This window comes from Bos grunniens, chromosome 4 (genome assembly GCF_055505025.1).
Source record: "Bos grunniens cultivar Pamir isolate PY7600 chromosome 4, Bosgru_T2T1.0, whole genome shotgun sequence".
Taxonomy (NCBI): domain Eukaryota; kingdom Metazoa; phylum Chordata; class Mammalia; order Artiodactyla; family Bovidae; genus Bos; species Bos grunniens.
Genome location: NC_141168.1, coordinates 91,963,171 through 91,976,472, shown reverse-complemented (window position 1 = coordinate 91,976,472; position 13,302 = coordinate 91,963,171). Strand labels below are relative to the sequence as shown.

The 13,302-nt window shown below is 37.6% G+C and overlaps 1 long non-coding RNA gene across 9 annotated transcripts in view; it reads left to right on the top strand.

Moving 5' to 3' along the window:
• Positions 1-13,302, top strand: part of LOC147374527 (uncharacterized) — a 358,179-nt gene that overhangs the window by 248,793 nt on the left and 96,084 nt on the right. For 3 of the 9 annotated variants that reach the window (XR_015162859.1, XR_015162858.1, XR_015162852.1), the window contains exons 3-4: positions 139-270; positions 8,551-8,607. This is a non-coding gene — a long non-coding RNA (uncharacterized LOC147374527). Of the gene's footprint in view, positions 1-138; positions 271-8,550; positions 8,608-10,847; positions 10,942-13,302 lie in introns of all 9 variants that reach the window. The other 6 variants (XR_015162856.1, XR_015162855.1, XR_015162851.1 and 3 more) reach the window with 4 other exon arrangements.

Here is a 13,302-nt window from a genome sequence, read left to right as displayed (position 1 = left end):
TTCTTTTAATTTGCTTATTCTAATGTAAAACTTCACTGTTGGGTACCTTTAGGGGATGTGTACTCATGTTTGATTTCCTTCTTACCACAGTCTACAGGTGACCCCTTTGACCCACATTCTTTCTTATGCATCCTACAGAGATAATCACCAGAGTGCTTGTTGGCTGATAGAAACTGATGTCAGGAAGACCAATTAAAATGAAGAGCCAGAGTCAGGATCCTGATTCCTTTCCTGCCATCACTTCCAAAGTAGCCTTTTTCATGCATCCAGGTAATTCCTGGGCTCTCAACCCAAGATTAAAACCATCTGCTAGAGGAATTGTCAAACAGTCTTGGAACACTTAGTCGAATTCACAGGAACTCCATCTGGGACTGGTGATACTTACTTCTTTCATATCTTTAATTGTTTCTAGCACCTCCATAGATCAAAGTTCTCTCTATAATCCTTTCTTTCCATCCTGGCATATTTACCCATTTTATATCAAAATATATAATCTTTACCATCTGGTTTCATAGAGGAATATAAATCTTTATCAAAGTAGATTAACATTAAGTAGTGTTTTTTGTGGTTTTTTTTTTGTAGGCTATGTGCCTGTATTTCTTAAGTGCAAATTTAAGGAAATCATCTCCCCCATCTATAGTAGACTTTAAATTTAGAAACAAGATTCCTGGGCTTTTTCTAACTGTGGAGTATTTTAACATGTTCCCTGAGATTGAATTTAGAAGTTCAAAAGAAGTCAGTTACCATTCATCTTCTATACTAGAATGATATTTACTGCTCTTACAACCCATACCACACAATCTTGATTATAATTTTGTACATTTGCAAATATATGCAATGTCACAAGACTACAAACATATACATGTTTAGGTTTTAACAATTTTTAGTACTTGGCCCAGTTCATAGCAGATGCTTAATAAATTTTATTATCACAACAAACTATTATGTGATTATATATTCAATAAGTATTATGTGAAAAGGTTAAAATGAAGACGTTCATGTTAAAATGAAAAGTGAGCCTTACATAATTAGAAGATCAAAATTATTGCACATATTCAGAAATATTAGGTAATACTATTCTCACAGTGAATGTATCACTCTAATTGTTATAATTCATAAGCTTCTATAGAACACTCCTATTTTCATACTATATTCCTGTAACATTTTATACCTTTGTACTATTGCACATCCAGTGTACTCTGTTGTCTGGAACACTGTGCTGTAACTTACTGATTCTACTCACCCAACCCTTTTTATCATGCACCCAATTTGGGTCATTAATATAGACAACTCAGTACTTTTAAGAAATAAAAGTATACAGTTAAACATTAAAATGTTTGTGTTATAAATGTCTTTTCTGTAGCTAAATGTTAGGGTTTTTAATCTCAAGCTTTCAATTGGCTATCAGGGAGTCACTCTTGACAGCACAGACAGATTCTCATTAATTACCCATAATAAGATATATTCACATTCTCTCCAATCTCCAACACTGAAAAGTAGACACTTTTAACCGAGAGATCCTCCTGCAATAAAAGTGTTTTAGAATTTGGTAGACTTACTCTTTGTCTCCATTTTGGATAATGTTGGATAGTTACCAATTCTATTATCTTGGTCTTATGGATATTACCTCAATTGTCTTCCTCTTATTCCAAACATGAAGTATTTTAGTGAACAAACACAAGACAAGTATTAGAAAAATCTGTAGGAGAAAGGAGACCTATGCCATTCAGTTCAGTTCAGTTGCTCAGTCGTGTCCGACTCTTTGTGACCCATGAATCACAGCACGCCAGGCCTCCTTGTCCATCACCAACTCCCGGAGTTCACTCAAATTCATGTCCATGGAGTTGGTGATGCCATCCAGCCATCTCATCCTCTGTCGTCCCCTTCTCCTCCTGCCCCCAATCCCTCCCAGCATCAGAGTCTTTTCCAATGAGTCAACTCTTCAAATGAGGTGGCCAAAGTACTGGAGTTTCAGCTTTAGCATCAGTCCTTCCAATGAACACCCGGACTGATCTCCTTTAGAATGGACGGATCTCCTTGCAGTCCAAGGGACTCTCAAGAGTCTTCTCCAACACCACAGTTCAAAAGCATCAATTCTTTGGTGCTCAGCTTTCTTCACAGTCCAACTCTTACATCCATACATGACCACTGGAAAAACCATAGCCTTGACTAGATGGACCTTTGTTGGCAAAGTAATATCTCTGCTTTTGAATATGCTCTCTAGGTTGGTCATAACTTTTCTTCCAAGGAGTAAGCATCTTTTAATTTCATGGCTGCAGTCACCATCTGCAGTAATTTGGGAGCCCCCAAAAATACAGTCTGACACTGTTTCCACTGTTTCCCCATCTATTTCCCATGAAGTGATGGGACCAGATGCCATGATCTTCGTTTTCTGAATGTTGAGCTTTAAGCCAACTTTTTCACTCTCCTCTTTCACTTTCATCAAGAGGCTTTTGAGTTCCTCTTCACTCTCTGCCATAAGGGTGGTCATCTGCATATCTGAGGTTATTGATATTTCTCCTGGCAATCTTGATTCCACCTTGTGCTTCTTCTAGCCCAGTGTTTCTCATGATGTACTCTGCATATAAGTTAAATAAACACAATTGCACTCATCTCACACGCTAGTAAAGCAATGCTCAAAATTCTCCAAGCCAGGCTTTAGCAATACGTGAACCATGAACTTCCAGATTTTCAAGCTGGTTTTAGGAAAGGCAGAGGAACCAGAGATCAAATTGCCAACATCCGCTGGATCATCAAAAAAGCAAGAGAGTTCCAGGAAAACATCTATTTCTGCTTTACTGACTATGCCAAAGCCTTTGACTGTGTGGATCACAATAAACTGTGGAAAATTCTGAAAGAGATTTTAGGGAATACCAGGGAATACCAGACCACCTGACCTGTCTCTTGAGAAACCTATATGCAGATCAGAAAGCAACAGTTAGAACTGGACATGGAACAACAGACTGGTTCCAAATAGGAAAAGGAGTTTGTCAAGGCTGTATATTGTCACCCTGCTTATTTAACGTATATGCTATACCATTAGATCATGTAAATATGCCAATTTTTTAATTGAAATTACAACTCCAGAAACTCCAGGACTTTGCTGTAATATATTTACATTGATAAAGTGCAACATTTATATTTGGAGCATTAAATTTACAAATAAATAGATGTCTAAAGTAAAAAATGATTTTTAAATATTTACCATGGTATTCTTTTATCACCTGAATTAAATGTGGCTGTATAAAATGCCTAGTAAAGGGGAAAATACCTTCAAGTAGGAGCCCAAGGACTTATGATTTAACCCAGTATCTCATGCTAATGAGAAATTATGATTGTAGACAGTAACATTTTATTTCTCTGGGCCTCATATATAAATTAGAGGATTGGACTATATACTTTTTAAAGTTCCTTTAAACATTAAAATTCTGTAATCCAAGACAGAAAACATTTAGATAATAATCTCTTTATTCAAGCCAAATCTCACATAAAACTCTCTAGTGTCACCCTAAACTTCAAGCCATAAAAGCTGAGTGAGGAGCCTGAATTTGCCTTCATGCTGTTGTGATGAAGTACCCCAGCACCCCCACTTGGTGATGTTAGGGAAAGCCAAGTAGAGCACTAGCACTTTCATCCCTGCTGGCCAATAATGAACCTCATTCTAAGCCTCTGAGTCAATGGAGACCAAGTAGGGAGACTGGATTTCCACTCCCATCTGAAGTAGTAAAGCATCCCTTCTACTCCCTAGGCTGGTATCAGAGAATCCCTAGGGAACAGTCAAGACTTTCAAAACAGCTAAGCACCCCACTCTCAGCAGTAATGAGGAGCTTTCTTTCTTGTGTCAGTGGAGGATAAGTGGGAATGTAGGCTTGTACTACCACCATCTAACAATAATGATGCTGTTCTCCCCTTCCCCTGCCAGAGCAGTTTCAGAGAAAGCTAGCTAAAGCATAAGGTTTAAGTAATATCCAGAGTCTCAGGTCATAAAATAAAAATGTCCTGTGCAACAGAAAAATCACTTATACTGCTTACTGAAAATCTCCTACTGAGCGAAAAGAGGCAATTACCAATATGACTTAGGTGTTAGAATTATTTAACAAAAATCTTAAAAGAATCATCATAAAAATTACTCTAGTGAGCAACTAAAACCATACTTGAAGCAAATAAAAAATTGGACAGTCTCAGCAAAGAAATAGATGATATAAAGAAGAAACAAACAGTAATTTTAGAACTGAAAAATACAATAACCAAAATGAAAGGCCAGTGGGTGGGCTCAATGGCAGAACAGAGGAGGCAAAGAAAAGAACAGCTACATTTGAAATTACTCATTCTGAGATTAAATAAACTAAACATAAATGAACAGAGCTTTAGGAACCAAGGAAATTATAACAAAAGAACTAATATTCTAGTCATTGGAGTCCTAGAAGGAGAGAAAGAAGGACATGTTGGCTTAAAAAAATACTCAAAGGAATAATGGCTGAAAACTTCCTAAATTTGGCGATATATAGAAGCCTACAGATTTAGGACACTGAATAAGTCCCAAAGAAATCAATGACAAAGCACATCAAAATTAAACTACTGAAAGTTAAAGACAATGTTGAAAGCCATCATAGAGATACAATCTCTCATGTATAGGAGAAAAAGTAATTCGAGTGACAGGTTTCTTATCAGAATCTGTGCAGACAGGAAAAAGGAAGCAGCATAGTATTTTTGGGTGCAATAGGAAAAAGAGTTGTCAGCTCAACACTACAGCTAGTAAGTATGTCTTTCAGGAATGAAGGGGAAAAAAGAGGAAGGAAAACTAACAGAATTTGTCCAAGGAGACCTACTCCAAAAGAATGGCTAAAGGAATTCTGTAAACAGAAAGGAAACAAAATAAGAAGGAACCTTAGTATATCAGGAAGGAAGAACATAATAAGAAAAAATATGAGTAAATACAATAGCCTTTGAGTTTTCAAAATTATATTTGATGATTAAAGCAAAAATTTTAAAGCTATTCTAAATATATAGAGAGAAAATATTTAAGAGAATTATAAGTGGATGAGGGTAATGGAAAGTAAAGTAGTTTTTAGTATAAAAACTAATGTTTTTATACTTCATTTGAGCTGGTAAAATGAGGGAATCAATAAGCTATGTGATTTTACACACACACACAGCCATCAGGAAATGTGTACAAACAGGCATACTCAATATACTATAGGTATATCCAAATTGAATTCTAAAATGTATTCAAGTAACCCACAGGAGGACTTGGGAAGAAAACAGAGAAACAAAAGAACAGAAGAAGCAAACAAAAACAAAATGGCAAGCTAAAGCCATGTCCTATCAGTAATAAACAAAATATAAATAGTCTAAATATACCAGTTAAACAATGGAGGTTGGCATATTGGATTAAAAAATATGACCCAACTATATGCTGATAACAAAAAATCACTTCAAATATAATGAGATAAGCAGATAGAAGATAAAAAGATGGAAAGAGATATATCATGGAAACATTAATGAAAGAAAAGCAGGAGTGACTGCACTAGTATCAATATACTTGAGAGCAGAAAATATTACCAGAAACAGAGACATTCCAATCCACAAAGACATAGCAATCTTAAATATGTATGTACCGGACAATAGAGTTGCAAAATATGGCAGGAAAAACAAAGCCGAAAGAAAAAAAGAGACAAACCCAAAGTTACAGAGTTTGACAATAAATTCTTAGACTTGACACACAAAAGTACAGTTCATAAAAGGAAACACTGATAAATTGGACTTCATCAAAATTAAAAATATTTCTTCTGCAAAAGACCCTGTTGAAAGCATGAGAAGACAAGCTTCAGGCCCAAGTCCAAGATAAGGGTGCCAGCATCGTCATTTTCTGGTAAAGAAGACCTTCATGGTTCTCAGACTGCCTTCTCACTGTCCTGACATCACACATGCGCACGCGCGCACACACACACACCCTTGAGAGAGACAGAGTGGGAAAGCTGTCAGTATATTCCTCTTCTTGTGAGGTCACTAATCCCATCGTTGGTTTCCACCCTCATGATCTCATCCCACCCCACTTACCTGGATCTCTAAATATCATTACACTGGTGGTTAGGATTCCAACATGTGAATCTTGAAGGAGAACAAAACAGTAAGTTCATAACAAAGGAAGAGTACTAACAATCCTAAAATTGGAAAATACGTAACTGAATACTTACTTGCTCATATAATTTCATATCAACCTCCAGGATCTGTAAGGAGACCTGACTGTTTCAGAGTCAATTGGAATTGGAAAGTTTGAAAGAATCATAGTAAGCCCTCTGGTCTTTTCCATGAGGATAATCAACAGCATTATTTGATTATGTTTATATGGATGAATATGTCTGTTTATGGATAATATTAGGTCTCCTCAAATAAATGTCTCCTATGTAAACAGACCTGAGATCCATACTGTCAAAACTGTCTCTTAGTTTATATTCTATATTGCATTTTTGGTATGATTGTGAAAGAAGCTGATCCCTTTGCAGCTCTTTCTAGCCACATAGTAGACAAGTTTCCAGCGAAGCTATCTAGGGAGCTGGGCTCTAGATATATAAATAGAAAGAAAAAAATTCTAGATAGGATATTGAGAAAGAATATACATCACATTGATGTGTATGGAAATATGATTGCTATTCTTAGTGTTAATTCTCTTCTACTGTTTTTATTTTCTTATAAGAAAGCAACAAGAAAATAACTGTGGCATGGTGCCAGTTTCACACAAGGTACAGATGGGAATTCCCAAGTAATACGTGCTGTTAACTAAAAACACCACAGATAATCTGTCTAAAAATTTAAAGGGAATCTTTAACCTATTTAAAGGATTTGGGTTTGAGTAATTCCATAGTGAACAAAGTTTACAATGAGCAGTCAGAAATAGTTCTGGTGAATATAGCTGTAGGCATTTAGAGAGGGAGTAAGAGAAGAAAAAACTAATGAGGAAATGAATTTTTTGTAAATGAACACAGAGAAATTGTAGTAAACATTTCAGAATTATGGGAGAGGGCAAATGCCTAGAGATCAACATCAATATTGAAAAAGTTTAAAATTTGTGAGGAATAGTTGATACATGTGTTCTTAGCTTCACTATCTGCTATTTATAGGTATATGTGACATGTCTAGCACCGGATATCATCACATTAGGGGTTAAGGTTTGACATGAATTTGAGGGGGGACACATTTAGTCTATAGAATAGATAGATCAAAATAAAGAAATACACATATGTGCAGATGGCCTTTTTTCCTTAAACAAAAGGTAGAATGTAATAGAAAACTTTTGTCTCTTGCTCTTTTTCATCAAATGCATATATCATTGAAATCCCTCAAATCGGTTAATAGAGATCAGATCAGATCAGTCGCTTAGTCGTGTCCGACTCTTTGCGACCCCATGAATCGCAGCACGCCAGGCTTCCCTGTCCATCACCAACTCCCGGAGTTCACCCAGACCCACGTCCATCGAGTCAGTGATGCCATCCAGCCATCTCATCCTCTGTCGTCCCCTTCTCCTCCTGCCCCCAATCCCTCCCAGCATCAGAATCTTTTCCAATGAGTCAACTCTTCCCATGAGGTGGCCAAAGTACTGGAGGTTCAGCTCTAGCATCATTCCTTCCAAAGAAATCCCAGGGCTGATCTCCTTCAGAATGGACTGGTTGGATCTGCTTGCAGTCCAAGGGACTCTCAAGAGTCTTCTCCAACACCACAGTTCAAAAGCATCAATTCTTCGGTGCTCAGCCTTCTTCACAGTCCAACTCTCACATCCATACATGACCACAGCAAAAACCGTAGCCTTGACTAGATGAACCTTTGTTGGCAAAGTAATGTCTCTGCTTTTGAATATACTATCTAGGTTGGTCATAACTTTCCTTCCAAGGATTAAGCGTCTTTTAATTTCATGGCTGCAGTCACCATCTGTAGTGATTTTGGAGCCCCCCAAAATAAAGTCTGACACTGTTTCCACTGTTTCCCCATCTATTTCCCATGAAGTGGTGGGACCGGATGCCATGATCTTCGTTTTCTGAATGTTGAGCTTTATTGTTCACTAGTCCTCCATTGTATGAAAGTACCCTGGTTTATTCAGCTGCTGTCCTGTGTATGGGCATTTAAGTCATTTCCACTACTTTGATTTTACAAATAATGCTGCAGAGAATAACCTACAGCATATGTTTTTGCATTTTGAGGAATGTATCTTAAGGTTAAATCCCAGAAGTTGGAATTGGTGGACAAAATTTTAATATGAACATTTTTTCATAAGTATAAGGGTCACTTGTATATCCTACCTGTAAATTGTCCACTCATGTTCTCTGCACATTTTTATAAGGCAATTTGGTCTTTGCATCTCTTGATTTTTTAAAAGTTCTTTACCAGTGATAGTGTTTCTAAGAGTAAGTTTGCTGCACACTGGTACCTTGTAAAAAATGCCCAAGCAGCATTATCATGAAAATTAAGAACTAAAATTTCTTTTAGAACAGAAAATATAAGGTCATCTTTATTATAGTAATAACAATACTCTCTATTAATTGCGTCCTAATCTAGCATATTGTAAAGAGAAGAAACAAGAGCTTATCAGCCATCAGAGAATTGCACCTAATCGTAAGTAAGCCTATTGGCTGTTTTTTTTTTTTTTTTTTCCTTTTTGGCTCTGACTATCATCTTCCTCATATGATGAGAAACAAACATACACTTGAAGAGTTAACTTCAAAATAATTCATTTGGAATTTTTAATTTTTTTTAATTAAAGTTTTCTTTTGTATTTTATTTACTTATTTTGCTATGCTGGGTCTTAGTTGCAGCATGCAGGATGTTTGATCTTTGCTGTGATATGTGAAATCTTTAGTTGCGGCATGTGAACTCCTAGTTGAGGCATGTGAACTCCTAGTTGGGGTATGTGGGATTTAGTTCCCTGACCAGGGATCGGACCTTGGGGCCCCTACATTGGGAGTACGGAGTCTTAGCCGTTGGACCATCTGATAAGTCCATGTATGAAATTTTCAAACATGTCTATCCCTTATTTGGCATGTGTGCATATATATAAAATCATTGTCAAAGTGGTTTTATGTGTCCACAGTGTGATGAGAACATTGCCGCCATAGAACCTTTCTGTGGTACCTCATTATGGAACAGATTGTCTTCCTTTACTTTTGTTATCATTTCTCAGAGTTCATCTTTCTCACTTTCCCACTTTATGAAGTATATATATACCTTGGGAATCTTTATTATTATCAGCCTGTTATTCTAACTCATAATTATCTGAATCATAATATATTGGATTCTCTAAGTAATATATTACAATTATTAGTAGTAACATATTCCTCTTCCCCATCCTCTCTCCCTCTTTCATCCCGTTCTCCCCCTCTTCTTTCTTTCCCCTCCCTTCCTCTTTCACTCCTTCCCTCACTTTCTCCCTTCCTTTCTCTCTTTTTTCCTCCCTTCTTTGTTCATTATATGTCACGGACTCATGTTCTAGACCCAAGTTTGTTCCATGTAAAGCCTTACTTCATTGTAACTTCCTCATTTCAAAGCTGTTTCAGTGTAGGTATGTAGACCACATGTTTCAGTTTGCAGAGTAAACAGAGGTGTCTAGAAGGTGATAATCAGGTGCTGCTGGTTCCATTGGACTCTCCTACATATTTATATTCTTTGTCATCACGTGTCAAAGGTTCAAGGTTAAAATCTGAACTTAGGAATGAGGATGTATGTTTGCGTGTGTTTCTCTCTTCATTTTGGAATTGACGCTGCATGATTTACTGGTGAGAACGTTTTTGCCACTATGAAAACGCTTTAATGGTGATGTCTGTACAGCAGGTGGTGTCAAGACAGGAAGAACAACAAAAGCACACGCAATGAGACATGGCTATCAGAAAACAGGTTGAAAACACCACCTTGGATAAAATAGAGATCAACCCAGGAGGGCCATCTATCACAAGTTTGAAAATATGTTCACATTTTAGCAATTTATGACCCTTGCCTGAGTACTATTACAATAACTATTCTGAAGCCATTTAATCATTGCACCTGTTTACCCTTTTGCTGCTATTCAGGTTCATCCCCATTCTGACTTATAATTAAATAAGTTTCTTCTTGACATGCACAACTACTTAACTCTGCAACCTGAGACAGAATTTCTTTCAGAGGAATCAGATTTCTCTCACCTAATGAGTCATTAAGTTTTATTTCTATTGCCAAGTGCACATTATCTTTTATTCGATTTGATATGCTAAACCCAGAAACTTCCTTGAATGCCAAAATATCATTTCCCTCTCTCTACACTCTTTCTCCAGGGATTTACACACTTCTGTTCCACTCATCTCATGCCTGTTCTACTACTTCTGATCCACATGCCTGCTGTTTCCATCCCAGACAGCTCTGTGAGCTGCCAATCACACCACACTTGGCTGTAAGGTTTGGGGTTTTTGAGTTTGTACAGCCAAATATCCAGAGACTGGGTTCACTCCACCCAACATTATTGGATTTTGACTTGGCTTAATTGTTCATACAGGCTTCCAGAAATTAAGACTGGCTTTACCAAATCTCCACACCACCGGATTCCTTCCACTTATGTATATTTTGTGTTTTCCCAGCTACAATGCATCAGTCACCCTAAAAGGAGGTAGCAGAGACCCTTGAGGGTACACTGAGTTTCCCAGTGAATCCAAGCTGCCTGCCTACTGGTCAGGGGGCTTATTTACTCATAATCTTACAATTTTGTGTTTCCTTCCAGGTCACTTAGCAGGAGCTTTTCTTTTGAATTTCAGTTGTCAGGGATGATAGAATGATGACAGGTTGGCATGGTGAAACTTTTTACCAGCTTTTTTTTTTTTTTTTTTTACCAGCTGAGTAGGAAGAAGCTTAAAGACTCTGGAGCGATCTAGGAATATCTGGAGATCATATGCATTGAAAACTCTGAGTAGATTCAGGTAGCTACAGGTAGCCTATTTGCTTTTCACAAGTGATGTCATTCTTACTTCCTCTCAAAATTTGACATGAAACATCTTTGGAATTAGCAAATTACTGTGTTTAATTACCTCACATTTGATGATGTTTATGTTAGTATATACAAGTACCAGTCAAAAGGGTTAAAAATATACTTTCTTCCTAGACATTTGTTGCTTATGCCTCATGGATTTTTTTTAAAAAACTCCTTTCGTTTCTTGAATCCATCCCCCTAATATGGAAGATTTATTATTAATTAAAACTATGTTTCTTACACCTAGAGGATAGTTTTACTGCAATTTTAAAAATCAGGTATTTAAATCATCACAGATATCAAATGGGGACAGCCTTGTAATGTCCTCCTCATACAAGCTGGGAAATCAGAATTATAGCACATTAACTCCCAATAGCACAATTTGGACAGTTTTTCTTATCTTCACATGGACTGAAATGCATCTACATTTTTCTCTGTGGACAAAGGAAGTTAAGGCTGCTGACCATATCATGATGACACCTATGAGATTTCTGAGTCTTGATGGAGTGGCTAATGTTTTGTGTTAGTCTCTCAGTCATATTCGATTCTTTGAGACCACATGGACTATAGCCCTCCAGGCTCCTCTGTCCATGGGATTCTCCAGGCAAGAATACTGGAGTGGGTAGCCATTCCCTTCTCCAGAGAATCTTCCCAACCTAGGGATTGAACCTGGGTCTTCTGCATTGCAGGTTGATTCTTTACTGTCTGAGACAGCAGGGAAGCTGTCATAGTGACCTAGTATTTGGTTCTCAGCTTTCTATGTCAAAGATTTCAATATAGCACTGCTATAGTATGGTTTGGAGAAGTCAATGGCACCCCACTCCAGTACTCTTGCCTAGAAAATCCCATGAACGGAGGAGCCTGGTAGGCTGCAGTCCATGGGGTCGGTAAGAGTCAGACACAACTGAGCAACTTCACTGAGCGACTTTCACTTTTCACTTTCATGCATTGGAGAAGGAAATGGCAACCCACTCCAGTATTCTTGCCTAGAGAATCCCAGGGATGGGGGAGCCTGGTGGGCTGCCGTCTATGGGGTCGCACAGAGTCGGACACGACTGAAGCGACTTAGCAGCAGCAGCAGCAGTGTGGTTTGGGAAATTTGTGAATTTTATTATATGTGTGTCAGAAGTACATTTACAGAGCAAATTTTAGATATACGTATTTATTTTAGAGCACATCTTTCCAGTAATCAAAAAGATTGTTTCTACTATACAAGAGACCCCACTCCCTATATCAAAGTACTCAGAATGAAATTAGCCAAGAGATTGTATGTAGGGGCTGTGCAGACTTGCAGAAGGACTGGAGTAGGAGCGAAGGTTTCTTTGAACACTGTTGCTCCACAGATTGTTTCTTTCTGAGGACCAGAATATTTTATTTAAATCTTTTCTACACAGTCAACCTCTCTTACATGCTCTCTTGTTCTCTCTCTCTCTCTTTTTTTTTTTTCTCTCTCTCTACCTTTCAAAAGTTGTTCTGATTAACCACTAGTAACTTTTTTCTCACAAGGTCTCTTTGTCTCACATTCCATTATAACTGCCTTTATTTCCATTGCAATAACACCTTTCTTCATGTCAACATACTTTCATACTATGTTACAATCCACAAGGGCATACATTTTTCTTAAAATTTCCCAGCAGGATTACTGTTCCCCATTTTAAAAAGGATTAGTCCTATCAATAAGCCATCTTAAACTACTTCTTTTTGTCTTGAATAATTTTGAGAAAGTATTCCCATCCACACATGGTGTACATAGTCTTTTTAGCTTCTCTCACAATTACTGACATTTGATGGGGGATCCATCTATCTTGTAGACTTTGGGCTTTATGCATCTCCTAAACATATTTCCCCAAATGGCCCTTTTACAAGAGTCATTTAGATTAGAAGTGGTATCTGCAGTGAAACTGCATGAGAAAATAAACTAGCTTTGGCTCCCTTAGCCATAACCAACACTCATATCGAAGAAGGAATAGATTAGAGGGGCAGTGTTGTGTCCACTTCAGAAATCGGATTTTCTTGTCAGAAATTAGGATTCGAACCCTAGCTCCACTGTTACTTCAGCTGTAGGACCATTGGTCAGTTCCTTCTCTTGGCTTTAGTTTTCTTATAAAATATAGAAATAAAACTCTCTCTCTCCCCCCTACTGCCTCCATCTCACACTGCCACTGGGATTGTTTAAGGGCTTCAGTGAGAAAACACATGTGAAATATGGAGCTCATTGCCTGCTGCAGTGGGTCATCAATGAATGTTGGCCAACATGCCTGCGTGTGAAACAGGGTAAGGATGCTGAAGTGGATTGTCTGCTATCAACTCAGCATTACACC